This window comes from Papaver somniferum, chromosome 2 (genome assembly GCF_003573695.1).
Source record: "Papaver somniferum cultivar HN1 chromosome 2, ASM357369v1, whole genome shotgun sequence".
NCBI lineage: Eukaryota > Viridiplantae > Streptophyta > Magnoliopsida > Ranunculales > Papaveraceae > Papaver > Papaver somniferum.
Genome location: NC_039359.1, coordinates 10,238,270 through 10,254,463, shown reverse-complemented (window position 1 = coordinate 10,254,463; position 16,194 = coordinate 10,238,270).

The following is a 16,194-nucleotide window of genomic DNA, read 5'->3' as shown; positions in this document are numbered from 1 at the left end:
TTCCTCCTAGCGAGAGTCTTTGCCGTTTCTTTGCTCCGTGAGTTAACCAGGCTTTATTTAGTACCTAAAAATGCAAAATTAATTAAGAAAAGTATTTATTCTTGAAAACAACGAAAACACAGAATATGGGATAAAATGTAGAATTAATGCACAAAAGATGAGTTAAATGCCAAGAAAAATATATAGAAATATGCACTTTTTAGCACTCATCACTATGCCATTGGCATGTGCCAATGACGCCACTGTGATATTATCAGGCGCTAACAGAATGTGGCCATAATCAATGGCGACCCTTTCTCATGAGTTACAATCTCAGCCTTCCAAATTCGCCACAGAATTGAAAATCATGTGGCAAGTCTTAGGCGACCAAGCCAAGACAAACCTAATAGCATCACATGTTATTCTCCTGCGGCAAGTCTCTTGACTTTGACTTGCCACACATAGCAATCTGCTACACGTTTTCCACGAAAACACTCGAGACATCAAACATGTCACAAATTGGGGGATACTCATCAGGGTATTGGTATGTAGGTTTACATCGTGCGGCGTGCAACACGCCCATTATAAGAAAGTGTCAGAAAGCAAGGGAAGTTGGTGGCGTCAAGAAGTAGTTGGTGTAAACTAACCCGTCACCTTCATAGGGGGAACGTGGTTTCTGGCATTTACACACGACCCCACTTCTTCATCACTCAATCATTCTCACTTTCTACGAGATCAGGGTGCATTCAATATGACTTATATAAATAGGTTCCACCTATTTCAACCAGATGGCAACGGTTGGGTTAACAACAACACAGTATCCAGAAAACACCAAAGAACTGATAGCTTACATTCCGCAAGCCAGTTCCCAAATTCTGATACAAGTCATAAAATAGCCACACATTCAGAATTAACCATTCTGGTCTCAACACCTTCTTCGCTTCCCTCCCTAAGATCAACCCTTATCCTTCACTTTGTGATCGAAGTAAGATTGGAATGACCATTTCTTGGTTTAGGACAAGATTGTACAGATTGATCTCTCGAATCTAAAGTACTCCCGTGCAGTGCATTTATTTTAGCTTTACATTCGTTTCTCCTCCACACACCCAAATTTACAAAAACCAGCAGAAACAGTTTTTACGCATGAAAAAGAATGTATAAAGGAACCGTTTGGATGAAAGTTTGTTTGTGGAGTTGGGGATTCAGTAAGAGCAAGTAAGAGTGTATTGTGACAGTCAAAGTGCGATACACCTAGATAAGAACCAAGTTTATCACGCTCGAACAAAGCACATCAATGTACGATATCACAAAGTACGGGAAATTATTGAAGAAGGTGAAATTCTGCCGGAAAAGATTAGAACGGCCAACAATCCAGCAGATATGCTCACCAAAGTGGTGACAGGTGAAAATTTTAGACATTGTCTAAACTTGATCAACATTGTGCATATTTGAAGACATCTTAAGGGTGTAGTGGTGCTGTCAAGCACATGCGAAGCCTAAAAAGGGAGTGAAGCATCTTTATTATGATTGAAGAAGTGAAGAATCTAAGGATGAGTGAAAGCAGCAAAAGTTTGAAGGAAATGGAATGTCAGATTTCATGCCAAGGTGGAGAAATTAGAGAATAGTGAAGTTTTCCTAGAAATTTTTCCAAGGTGGAGAATTGTTAGTTATTGGCTCGATTTAGGAAACACCTTACTTTAGGAAAGACAAGTCACTTTAGGAATCTGATTTCTTTTAGGAATTAGTTCTCTATTTAGGACTTCTATTTCTAGGTGGATTCTAGATTATTCCTAGCCCTATAAATAGAGGTGTAATTGATAGACACATTTTTGTGTCTACTTTGTCCTCAATGTCTGTATTGTTGGAACTCGATTTTTGTACTAATATTGTGTTTTTATATATTTTTAGGAAATAAACATTTTTGGAAAATTCGGCTCGAAAAGTTGATTTTGGCACCCGGAGAACAAGTGTTATTCGGACTCTCGCTTTTCGATAAGGGGTAACCTAATTACTAAGGGGCACCCCCAGGTCACCCCCAAGGCATCTTCTATTCGCACCCCAGTTCAGGATAGGGGGCATATCATCTTCAACATTCAAATTCGTGTTTTGGCGGGAAAACCATTTTCACTCCTGACAGATTTTCAACCAGCAAAATGAAGATGTTCTAGTGCGATTCAATCGCTGAAAATTGGTGAGAAGTTGTGATTTAACATGGAAAAGCTGTTGTGAGTGTTCTCTTATCTCAAATTTGTCTAGAATTGGCTATCCAATTCACGGGCTCAAAACAGGTAAAACACATGCAGAAGAGTTTCTCTACGACTTCTGGAAGATTTTGTGTGTGTTCTGCTCGTGTTTCATGCATCGAGCAACCTGTTGGAGCATGTGTAATCGAATTGGAGCGTGCTGGACCAGAGAAAACGCGTGAAAAGCTAAAACAGGAAAGAAAATATCCGAAAATATTTTCTTTCACTGCCGAGGATTTGTGGAGTTATAGAGGAGATTCGATGCATGCTTCGGGTTTAAATAGAGTCCTTGGAGGTCAGAGAAAGGGTGTCGAGAGTTTTGGGAGCTAGGGAGAGCTAGAGAAGACGAAATCAGAGTTTAAAAAAACTCTGTTTCTGCTGCTGCATGAAGATGAACACGAAGAACAATAGACTGTAAGAGACTGTCGTTCTTCAACAGTGACAACGACAGTGGAGTGTGGGTCGTAGTTTCCCAAAGACTACATCATTTCATATGTATCTTTCTTGTGTGACGCTTCCTGTGGGTCGCACATTAGCTGTTTACGCCATTTCTCTTCTTCTCATCATTTGTAAACCATTTTTGAGCCATAATAAATTATTTTGAGAGAATTTAGACTATGATGATCTAATTCTCTCGTAACCAAGGAAATGGAGGAAGCTATTCACGCAACATAAATGGGTAACTATTTAATTTAATTACATAATTTACCGAATCGCTGCTTTTGCAGAGTTTTAAATTGTTTTAATGATTGTCTTAATTATTTGTTATTCAGTTTGATAGGTTATGCTTGGTTTAATCTCTTGATAATATATGCTTATGGTTTACAAATAATGTTTGAGAATCTGTATGATTGATAGTGAATTAAAGATAAAAGAGGACTTAAGAATTGAATAGAGTTTTGAAATATTTATCATTCAATTTTGCATAATAGTGGAATCTAGTGTCTTGGTTACCTCTCGCACCCATTGTTAATAATTTTGTATATAATTTTATTAAATCTTTAAATTTAATCTTCACAAGTCCGAGAGTTTGAACCTCATTACTACAACCCACGAAAAATCATTAATCATTTTGGCGCCGCCGACGCGGATTTGTGCTTAGGTAGAATTTTTAGGTTTTTATTATTTTTTTACTATTATTTGTTCCTTTTTACGTTTCTTTTTGTGTCTTTGATTTACAGGTTCGAAGTGGAATACTAAGGACTTGGGAACAAAAAGCTTAAAGCTTAAAGCTAAAAGCTAAAAGAGAAGAAAAAAAGACATAATTTTTTTTTAGGATTTGTAAATAGGCTTTATTTTTCATAATTTTTGTAATTTTTGGACTTTTTATTTGGACTTTATTCTTTTTTTAACTCTACGGAAGGGTATTATTAAAAAAAATAAAAAATTATATAAACTGTGTGCAGGGAAGGACGACGATTACTATATCGTTTCGGCCCCTCGGGTTCGTACATGACATAGGAGTCGTGGCCCGAGTCGACTTCAACGGTTCATCCCCCGTCTGGTACGGGAGGTAAGTCCATCGAAACACTCGCGAATCTCCTGTCAGCGGGTTTACTGTATTCCTTAAGGTGATTCATTGATTGAGGACGAATTTGGACTGTTTTTAAATTCCTAGTAAAGGGCAAGGCCTGGACAATACAAGATAAGGGTTTGGATTTCATCACCGCTCCCTTCTTGCCCGCCTTAGGAAAACGAAACCTAACGCGAACCCAAGCTTTAAAATTTGGAATAGAACGAGACTGATAGGGTAACGAGCTTAATAGGAAACTCGTTCGAAAATATTGGTTGCTCTTTAAGAACACTTCAAAGTTCATGATGGTTTCTGTGAGTTGAATGCGTGACTGCGCCGCCTTCTAATGCGGTGAGGCCTTGGGTATCAAAGCTTTACTAAGCTTCCCTCGCCTCGATTCAACTTACATTAGCTCGGATTGATTCCAGAGGGGTGTGCTCAAATTGTAACGAATTCCTTTTCGAAGGAATAGAAGCTGGTCTAGAAAACAATCTAAGTGAAGCCATCATGCTTTTTGTTTGCTAGAAATCTTTAGGTTTGTTTTGGTAGAGTCGAGTCGGCCTTGTTTGTGGTTGTGTAGAATTCCCTTGCAATTAAGAATGTCGAACTGGTATGATAGAAGCCAATACAATGAGTATCGACCTGAATTTGAATATGGACGTCATCAATTTTATGACCATGGTGGGAATAGTAGTTGGGAACGCCAACCTTTTCAAGGTTATGGTTCATACCATCGTGAGCCCAATTACTATCCACACGCGAATTGGTCTTACGAGCAAGAAAATCAGGAACACTGTAGTACTGGTTACTCGTTTTTGGAAACTAGTCCTGATTATGATATTTCTGAACCTGTTCCATCTCTAGAAGAGACCCAACAACGGATTGAAAGGACGTATAAATGTTTAGTTGCAATGAATAGTTCAAAAGAAGAGTGTACACGATATTCTAAGATGATAAACGAGAGTGGTGAACGTATAAGTGTTATGCTCAGTGAAATTCAGGCACGTCTAGAGGCAGAAAATGAACAGTTGGCTAATGCTGCTCGAAATAATCTAAATTTCCAAAATAGGGTTTCTAATTCTACCCTTGATATCAATAGTGAATATTTGCCTAATTTAGAGGACGAGGTTAGAATTGGTAACACTACTTGTTTTGATAAGGTTCGATCATTTTCATGTTATTATAGTGATGATTATGATGAGTATAGTATTGATGAAGAACATGAAATATGTAGGCATAGTGATCAGGAATTTGTTACTCCGATTGAGATTTATAATGATAGTGTTGTTTCTAATACAAATCCAAATAATTTTAATAATTATTCACCTATTCAAAAGGATGTGGATTTGACTAGAGATACCACCGTTTTAGACGATGTAGTTCATGATCCTTTAGCCTGCAGTATGTTGGATAATCCATTATTTGATGTGCCTATCAGTGAATCGGAGGAGGTAACTACGATTAAAACCTTAGTTTATGAGCCTTTCTCTGATAATCCTTTATATGATTGTGATGATGGTTTAGAGGAAAGAGTTTACCCTGAGAATACTGTTTTAGAATCTAGCGATTTAGAAACACTAGTCTTAGAAGATGATAAAATCGTAGAAATGAGTGAGGATGAACCCAACTTAGAAGAATCTATTGACCATTTCCAGGAATCTGATGACCTAGAAATTAGGGAAGTTGTAACTAGTCTTTCTAGAGACACAGAAAACTCTAAGTTTGGGGGTGATTATCATTCTCCGTGTGCTTTAACTCTTAGAAAAGACCCTCTTGTAGGACTTGACATTTGTGCCTCAACCATCTTACAAGATTATCTTCATACACGTTTCCCGAACCTAATGATGTCCAGAAAGAAGCTCAGTTGTTAGAAACCCATCCTCTGGTTGATGTGGTTAACCCAGGCTATGATACCAAGATTGACTTTGTTTTCCCACCAAAAACTTTTCAACCAATTGTGGGAACTTTTGATTTTAAGATGTGTCGGTTATTAAGTTTTGAGACTAAACCTAATCACTTTAGGATATTAGGGTCGACACATTTTCTTAAGGAAGACCACCTCTTTCACTGTGGTCAACTATGTAAGTCATATCTGATTGACTTAGAGGATCCGCAATTATTTAGGTTATTACTTCGTGATTCTAAGTTCGTATTTGAGTTTTTACAGACTCTAAGACCTAGTGATTCGGATCCCATCTATGAAGAAACGCAGCCAATGAAAATATTCTACTTAGACCCTTTCATAGAACCTGAACCTGAACCGCAATTAGCGATAGTTTTCAGGAAACTAGGTAAGGGCATGCTTTTCTTGTCCATTTTCTTGGTTCACTGCAGTTTCCTATGGTCAACTCTATTTGGTTTTGAAGACCCACAGTTATTTCGACTGTTACTTTATGGTTCGAGTTGACCAATCCTTTTCTAAGTCTGGTTGAAGACTTTAAACTTAGCACTTCTTGGGAGGTAACCCAATCTCATGTAACACGGTAATATCCTTCCTTAACTCTTTTGCTTCAAATAGTAACCGTTTCTCCTTGTTCATGCTTTTAATTTCATCTTTAGAACATTGAGTACAATGTTAGATTTAAGTTTGGGGGTATGGAAGAAACTTTTTAGTTGCAATTAGTAAACTCCAGAGCCTAGAAATTTATGCCTATTAAGGTTTGCACTAACCAATCTAAGTGGATGGGAACATCTTGGTTATAGGAGTTGAGGAACCAATCTGATTAGATGGAAACATCGAAAGAGTCTATTCATAAAAGCACAGAGCTCAGGTGTTAGAAATAACATGATAGTTGCACCATATCTCATTGAGTCCTTTTCATTTCTTTTTTTCATTATAAACTATGTTTCTCTAAGTGATTAGGTGGGGCACACGATTCAAGTTGTTACCACTGCTAGGGTGAATTAGAGTGACTGAGTTACTAAAAAAAAAAAAAAAAGAAAGAAACCGGACCAGTTAGACCAATCAGAATAAGTATTAACACTTGGATAGCAATATGCGTGTGTTCTCCCTGTTTCCGTCGCCTAAGCAAGCGTGGAATGCAGGACCCGTGGGAACTATCGTGTAATCTGCTGACAAGAAGCATGCGCTTGGATCAAAAAGATCTATTCATGCCGTTAAGTTAAAAAAAAAATGGTTATTGTTCTGTGTAGTCAATTGTTGGTTCCCTTGTATTTGCCAGTTTGTTGATCTAGATTTAAGTTATTGACCACTTGTTCCCTTGTATATGCCAGCTGTGTTATTATTAGTCAGACTGGTATCTCAGTCCATTAGGATAGGTTCATTCTGGCAGTGGCCTTCAGACAGATATGTGAAACATCGATCATTTGGTTAACATCAAAACCATCTACATTTTTCTATTTCCATCTCCTTTTTCTATCCATATGATTAGTTTGACTCCGAATATGATGTTCATAGTGTAACTATCTGAGTAGAGCTCTGTCACTTTATATGAATTTTAGTATGCTTGAGTGTAAACTCGTGTACAGCGATTGGAATTTCGCATCAGGGTACTTCCTCCTGTAGTCAGTGATTGTAAGCCAACCAAGGAGATTCTTTAGTGCCTTCCAAGGTTCGACATAGATAGCTAGGGTTTGGAGTATGAAGGTTTTGTGGGTACACCTCTGGTAAACCTCCGGAGACAACACTCCTCCACTAGGGCCACCTAGTGGTTTAACGGCTTACTGCACGTGCTAAGTGTAGTCATTTTATTTTTTAGATTAGATTTGTTCGAGGACTAGCAAATAATAGGTTTGGGGGTATTTGATAAACACATTTTTGTGTCTACTTTGTCCTCAATGTCTGTATTGTTGGAACTCTATTTTTGTACTAATATTGTGTTTTTATGTATTTTTAGGAAATAAACATTTTTGGAAAATTCGGCTCGAAAAGTTTATTTTGGCACCCGAAGGACAAGTGTTATTCGGACTCTCGCTTTTGGATAAGGGGTAAAATAATTACTAAGGGGCACACGCAGGTCACCCCCAAGGCATCTGCTATTCACACCCCAGTTCAGGATAGGGGGCATATCATCTTCAACATTCAAATTCGTGTTTTGGCGGGAAAACCATTTTCACTCCTGACAGATTTTCAATCAGCAAAATGAAGGTGTTCTAGTGCGATTCAATCGCTGAAAATTGGTGAGAAGTTGTGATTTAACATGGAAAAGTTGTTGTGAGTGTTCTCTTAGCTCAAATTTGGCTAGAATTGGCTATCAAATTCACGGGCTCAAAACAGGTAAAACACATGCAGAAGAGTTTCTCTACGACTTCTGGAAGATTTTGTGTGTGTTCTGCTCGTGTTTCATGCATCGAGCAACCTGTTGGAGCATGTGTAATCGAATTGGAGCGTGCCGGACCAGAAAAAACGCGTGAAAAGCTAAAACAGGAAAGAAAATATCCGAAAATATTTTCTTTCACTGCCGAGGATTTGTGGAGTTATAGAGGAGATTCGATGCATGCTTCGGGTTTAAATAGAGTCCTTGGAGGTCAGAGAAAGGTTGTCGAGAGTTTTGGGAGCTAGGGAGAGCTAGAGAAGACGAAATTAGAGTTTAACAAAACTCTGTTTCTGCTGCTGCATGAAGATGAACACGAAGAACAATAGACTGTAAGAGACTGTCGTTCTTCAACAGTGACAGCGACAGTGGAGTGTGGGTCGTAGTTTCCCAAAGACTACAGCATTTCATATGTTCTTGTGTGACGCTTTCTGTGGGTCGCACATTAGCTGTTTACACCATTTTCTCTTCTTCTCATCATTTATAAACCATTTTTGAGCCATAATAAATTATTTTGAGAGCATTTATACTATGATGAGCTAATTCCCTCGTAACCAAGGCAATGGAGGAATCTATTCACGCAACATAAATGGGTAACTATTTAATTTAATTATATAATTCACCGAATCGCTGCTTTTGCATAGTTTTAAATTGTTTGAATGATTGTCTTAATTATTTGTTATTCAGTTTGATAGGTTATGCTTGGTTTAATCTCTTGATAATCTATGCTTAAGGTTTACAAATAATGTTTGAAAATCTGTATGATTGATAGTGAATTAAAGATAAAAGAGGACTTAAGAATTGAATAGAGTTTTGAAATATTTATCATTCAATTTTGCATAATAGTGGAATCTAGTGTCTTGGTTACCTCTTGCACCCATTGTTAATAATTTTGTATATAATTTTATTAAATCTTTAAATTTAATCTTCACAAGTCCGAGAGTTTGAACCTCATTACTACAACCCACGAAAAATCATTAATCAGTAACCCTTTGGTTATTGTATCTAAGTCTGAACTGTTATAGGTGTGTGAAGAAATAGTTTGTCTATTCTCTAAGTTTCAATAAGAAGTATATTTGGTGCAGTGGAGTAGGCACATTTCCGAACCACTATAATTCTTTGTGTTCTTGTTTAAATTCCGCACTAGTTTTCTGTTTTATGTGTGAAGATCTTGGGGTGTTTAGGAAGTGGCTAATCTTAAACGCAACAGTTCCACCAACAAGTTGGTCTAATAATGTCAATCTTCATTCACTGATGAGCTCATGTGGTCGGTTCTCTACGATGTTCCTAAAGAATGTACTGATTTTGAAGATCTAAAAAAACTAACTTTCAAATTAGGGGAACTGGTTGAATCTAAAGATTCATATGGTAATCACCCACTAGAAAAGAATATGAAAGTGTGTTTCAAGTGTGTTGTTCAGAAACCTCTCCACATTGGAATACCTCTGGTTACTAGAGGTTGAATTGAGAAAACCCTTATTGAGTGCATATATTTTATGGTACCTAGATATTTTTGTTACTCTTGTCGTATTATTATTTATCAAAAAGAAGCTTCGTGTACTAAGATTAACCAAGAAAATTTCTATAAGCGGGTGAACATAGCCAGTCTTCTTCCCAAACCGATCCCTCTCATAGAATCGCAGTTTCGAGATGGATGCCACCCCAACCAGTTCTCTTTTTTATTTCTAGTTCAGACTCTTCGGAAGATTATTCTAACCCCCTAGTGCTCGGCTAAAGAATAACATATCACCATGGTAGAAGATACAACAGCCTCTTCTTCTAAGGATAAGGGGAAAGGTGCAGTTGTTCAGAATACTTTTATACCTTTGATTGATATTTCTATCTGCAAAAAAATCAACACGTGTCCTTTTCTAGCAGATTTCCAATTCTGAAGTTACATGAAGTTGGTCCCATCCAAAATCAAACATTAACTACTACACTAGATGGCCTCACTATCATTCATAAGAAAACCGTTTCGACCCTCACATATACTCAATTACAAAATCTCAGTCTCTCTTGCTCAAAATTCGTCTGTCAAAAGGTTCAAAACTGGTGCTATACCAAACCACCCTCCTTCCCTCTCAAGAGAGGAAATTGTTTCTATAGATGCTGAACATGATGCTCTTTCCACTCTCAAAATGAAAAGCAACCCTTGCGATGACACTAGAAAACATACTCGTGATGCTAAATCAGCTTTGGCCAACATAATGGTGGTTCCACCAGAAACTCTTAACTCTACAGAGACGGACTATAAAAAATATATGTCCGCATATCACCAATCTTGAAGGTTTCCCACAAATCATTAATCATAACCAGAAAGACCACTCCCACCACCTTTTTAACCCTTATGGGCATTTCTTAAACTACCTGGTTAATCCTTGGCAAATCATAGTGTCTGAAATAATTTTTTTCATGAGGCTGCCTTTTTGGATCTAAATGCCACACGAGAAGATCATACAAGTGTTGAATCATCCAACTCGTAGCTTAATGGTAGTGTTAATCCTACTAATCAGGTATTTTCTCGTATGAGTTCTCCCCTTCTACTGCTGCTAATTTTCCTACTTTAAAACATGTAAACAATATCAATATGCTTTGCTGGAATCTTAGAGGAAATTGCAATAAGTCGGCTAATAAAGAATACAACATTCTCCTAAGGGATATCAATCCACATATTTTGTCTAAGACCAAGATGAAGAAGTTGTTGCTACAAAACTCAAAAATATAGGTTTTTCATGTGATTTTAGTTTCTATGCATTGGTAGAATTGGCGATCTGGTTCTGTCCTGGAAATAAAAATTGGATTTCAGCATTATCTCCTCCAACTTTAGAGACATCTTTGTTTCCACTAACGACATTATACATTCCAAAATTTGTCACATGCACTTTGTATATGGTGAACAAAACCAAACCCTTAGAGATCCTTTTTGGTTTATTCAAAATGATTTCTCAGTTATACTTACTAGTGACGCTGCTTCTTTTTTTGGTGGCCTTAATGCCCTCTTAAGTATTGAGGACAAGAGTGATATTCTTGAAGTTGATGATAATGATTTCTTGAATCTTAGGAATTTTTGTTCTGTCTTTGATTTGCATGATTCTGGCTTCTCTGGTCCTATATTTACTTGGTCTGATATACAAAGTGGTAAGGACTTGATTTTTTAAAGACTTAATAGGTGTCTTATAAACCATAATGCTGAAATCTTGTTCCCTAACTTTGTGTTAATAATCTCCCGATGGATTCTTCTGATCATTGTCTCATGCATATAAGTTTCAATTATTATGGTGACTGCATTCCTAAACCTTTCCATTTTATGGGTATGTGGATTGTTGATCCTACATGTAGAGATATCATAGATAACTCTTGTTCCATCACGTGGTTGACTTTCTTGCCTACAAACTAAAAGTTAGGCTCCTAAATATCAAGAAAGGTTCGAGAGAATGGAATATAAATTCTTTCATAATATTCAAACTAAAATATCTACCACTAGAGAGGATCTCAAGGAAATCCAGTTTGTTGATCCATTCGACTCCATAACCATCCTTAGATTTAGAGTTAGACTTGGTTTTTTATACTTTTTGGAGGAATTATATTGGAAAGATACGTATAGAGATGTTTGGATCTTGGAAGGGGATAAAAATACCCCATATTTCAATAGGATCACTCTTTACAAAAAGAAAAAGAGAAAGAAATACTATCATCTGGATTAAAAATAACTTCGGTACCATTCTAACTGATAGAAGTAACATTAGAACTTCCTTTGTTGACTACTTTATAAAACTTGTACTCTAGTCCCCAATATTTTCAGGATGAAGTTCTCTCAGATCCCCCCTCTAAGTTTCCTCTGGGAGACAATAACCTTCTTAATATTCCCTTATATCCTGAAGAAATTAAGCATGCTACCTTCCAAATGGGAGGTAAAAAGGTTCTGGGACCAGATGGTTTTACATGTCTATTTTATTAAAAGTATTGGGATATTGTTGGTGACTCTGTTATTGAAATGATCCAAACCTTTTTAGAACCGGCCATGCGGCAAAATTTCTTAACCGCACAAACATTTCCCTCATTCCTAAAATCCATATGGCTTAATTAGTTTCTCAGTATACACCCATTGTTTTGTGCAGGTTTTTCTTACAAAATCATGTTTAAAACCCTTGCTAATAGACTGAAACCCCATAAAATCATCGAGACTTTGTGCCCAAAATAAGTACTGCTGGCAATATCCTTCTTCCTAATGAGGTGGTTTTTATAGTGAATCGTTATCATGGAAAGGAGGGTTTGGCGTCCATCAAACTAAATATGTCCAAAGCCTATGACAAGCTTGAATGAAATTTCTTGGAAAAAGTTCTTAGAAAACTTGAGATATGTGAGCACTGGATATCCTTAGTGATCAAGTGCTTGCTAATATTGGTAGAGCACTGCTTGGTAAAACTCGCAAGTGTTGTTATCTCAATCTTGTTTGTCAAGTTTAGTGATCAAAACTATAAGTCTTGATTTCTAGTCTACTTATAACTATGTCTCGGACTAGGATAGAATGTGTAGTTGAGCTTTAGACTTCGCGGGGTTCATCAATTGAAGACGAAGAACTACTAAGGAGAGCTTGTGGAACTTCATCAACAAAAGGTATTTGGAGACTGAAACTCATCTATCACTCGGAAAGTCTATTTCTACTCCATCTCCAATATTGAGACAAAAGTCGTATAGTTATATAGTATTCGATTATATACATTTGATATTTAAAGTTGAGTTTAACTCGCTTACATATTTCTCGAAATATGTGTTGGTAAGCTTTCGCTTTAACCAAGTTCATCTTATGTTCTTGACGAAAGTCAAAGATGATCATATGAAAATCGCCTTGTAACATCTCATTTGATGTAGACTCGGAATGTTTCGTATTGATTATGTCAATCACTTGAAAATAGCTTTGATGCTAATAGTTTGTGAAAACAACTATTGTCATCCTCTAAGAATGTTTCAATGATTGAAATAGAGTTTAGAACATTTAATCATAATTGGATTATAGACATAGTATGCGTACTTGCATGTATGTTGATCCAAGACCGGTATAGTATGCATACACGTATGCGAACTGGCGAGGTCAAGTAAAGTCTGAGAGTCTTGGTATGCGTACGCGTACGCGTACTGGAAAACTCAGTTTAAGTCCAGGAACTATTGTATGCGTACCCGTACGTGTACTAATTCAACTGATGTTTTGGATGTGTGATAGTATGCGTACTGATTGGCATACTGTCGGACACAGTCCAAGTCCGGCTACTTAAGTATGCGTACACGTTTGCATACTTGAGTGGGTTGTGTTCTAGAATCGGTTGTGTCATGAACCAATATATTTATATAATAAGGAATGCAATCTTTTGAAAATCGTAGCTATAATGTTCATGAATTGATTCAAGTGAATCAAACCGATTTTGTTTCAATTGTGTTCTTGTATACTTGCATGAGAATATAGCAATTGAACAACTCTATAACTAGTTTCATTTGAGTCATTTGAACTAGTTGTGATTAATATGAATAAGGTTGATATGAAAGTGTTCATGTGGCTAACTTCGGTTAACTATTGTTGAGACAACCTAGTGTACACGTTTAGGTAAGGTTACCCATATATAAATGAAGGTACATTTCATTTGTGTGTAACAAGCTAAGTTCGATCTAACAGTTGAAAGATATATAGCTTGAGTCTAATCAGGTTTTCATCTAATGGTGAATATTAAATGCTTTGTTACCAAGGTAGCGTTGATTGCAAACCCTGATTTGAAAACTATATAAGGGAGAACTCTAGCCACTGGGAAACCTAATACCCACACCTCCTGTGTGATACTAGCTGCGACTAGAGTCGATTCTACTTTAACCTTAGGTTTTTCACGAAATCCTGCACGTTAACGACTTGAAGACTTCATTGGGATTGTGAAGCCATACCCAATTATTTTCTCTGTAGTTGCGTGTTCTGATCTTGTTGTTTATATCGCGATTGAGTACTATCTTCTCTAATATTTGCTCGAGATTTAATCTCCGATAGGCAAGATAAAAAGTAGTCACAAACATCTTCGTCTCATCATTTGTGATTTCACAATATCTTGTTTCGCTTCCATACGATTAAAATTATTGTTAGGTGATTGATAATACTAGGATGTTCTTAGGGAACATAAGTCTGGTTTATCAATTGGTTCCTGTGCACCTTGATTTATCATAAGACGGAACAAAACTCATAGGTATTTCTGTGGGAGACAGATTTATCTATATCAATAGACCTTTCTGTGTGAGACAGATTGGTTTATCAAGTCTTCGACTTTGAGTCGTAGCAACTCTTAGTTGTGGGTGAGATCAGCTAAGGGAATCAAGTGCGTAGAATCCTGCTAGGGTTCAGAGATGTAAGGAGAACAACTGTACCTTGATCAGTGTGAGATTGGTTTGGGCTCAACTATATTCCACACTGAAGTTCATTGGTAGTATGCTAGTGTATGTAGCGGCTTAATACAGTGTGGTGTTCAAAGATGGACTAGGTCCATGGGTTTTTCTGCATTTTCGGTTTCTTTGTTAACAAAATTTCTGGTGTCGGTGTTATTTCTTTTCCGCATAATATTTTGTTATATAATAGAAATATCACAGCTTCTGCGTTATGTTCAATCAGTTCCTGAATCCGGCCTTTGGGTTGTTGATTGAATTGATTGACACTTGGATATTGGTTTGTGATACCATCCAATTCATTTCTCTTATTCAATCGGGTTCGCAAATTCCTATTTGTTTGTTTGTGGATTGAATTGAGAAATTGAGATATAACTCTTTGATATACTTTTCTAAAGATTGAGTCTGACTGTCTTGTTTATTCTCTTGAAAGTATATTGGAGTTAGTCCATTCAGATTTCCAAACGAAATATTGGGTGTGGTTGTTAGACCCCCCGCTTTTTCAAATATCTCTTATTTTTTCCTTATCAATGGTGTCCCAACTGGTTTGATTAAACCAGTGAGAGGACTTAGGCAAGGAAATCCTTTATCTTCTTACCTTTACATCCTTTATTTTTTTTAAAGCTTTGTTTGCTTACATTGATGAATTTACTGGACTTGAGCTTTTCCAGAGTATAAAGATTTGTAAAAATGCCCCACCCGTTACTCATTTATTGTTTGCTGATGATTATTTACTTTTTTTCTTAGGTCACCTTCCAGGATTTCCATACCGCTAGATATTGTCTTCATAAGTATTGTCCAACCTTTGGGTAGAAAATAAATTTTTACAAGTCTGGTATCCTTTTCAGCAAAGACCTTCCAACTTAGCTTGTCAATCAGTTGTTTACTACCCTGAATATTTATTCCATCGACTTAGGAGAACAGTACTTCGCTACCCATATTAGTTTTCAGGAATCTAAAATTCAGACTATATAAGTATATTATGGTCTGCTGATGCTAGAATTACCTCTTGCTATTATAAACATATATCTCAAGTTGCTAGAACCTCCCATGTTAAGCATGTGGGTGAAGCTATCCCTATTTATCATATGGTTGGTTTTCTTATCCCAAAAGTCCTATGTAGGACAATGGATTCTTATTTATGTAAATTCTAGTGGGGAGAAACTCTTAACCCCAAATACAGGAAACTGCATCTGTTTAGGTGAGACACTCTTTGTTCCCCTAAAAGTGGGTGTGGTTTGTGCTTTAGAATGGCTGAATTAAATAATCTTGATGTGCTTGTTAGAAATGCCTGGAAACTAGTTGGAAGGTGTTGTCCTCAAAGTTAGATACTTCCCCAATACTGCTTTCCTGAATGCCAAATGCATGATCCTCTTCCCGGTCCTGAACTTGGAGATGTCTTCATACCATTAAGGAGCTCATTAAATCCTTTGTCCCCTGTATTATGGGAAATAGGCCGCAGTTCATTTGACCCTTGGTATGGTAATTGGATCCCTGTTTGGGATATGTTATGCCCAACCCTCTCGTCCCCCAAAACCCTTGTCTTAGAGTCTCTTATTTTATTGATCCTGATACTAGATCTTGGAATATTTTAAGGTTAAATACACATTTTCACAATGCTTCTGTAGAGAAGATTGCCACCATTTCCTTAAGCCAACTACAAGATCTTAGAGTCCCTCATCTTATCCATATTTTATCTAGAAAGTTGTTAGACATGCTTTACCTACTAGAATCGTTCTGCAACCCAGAATGCTTATTCATATTTTTATAT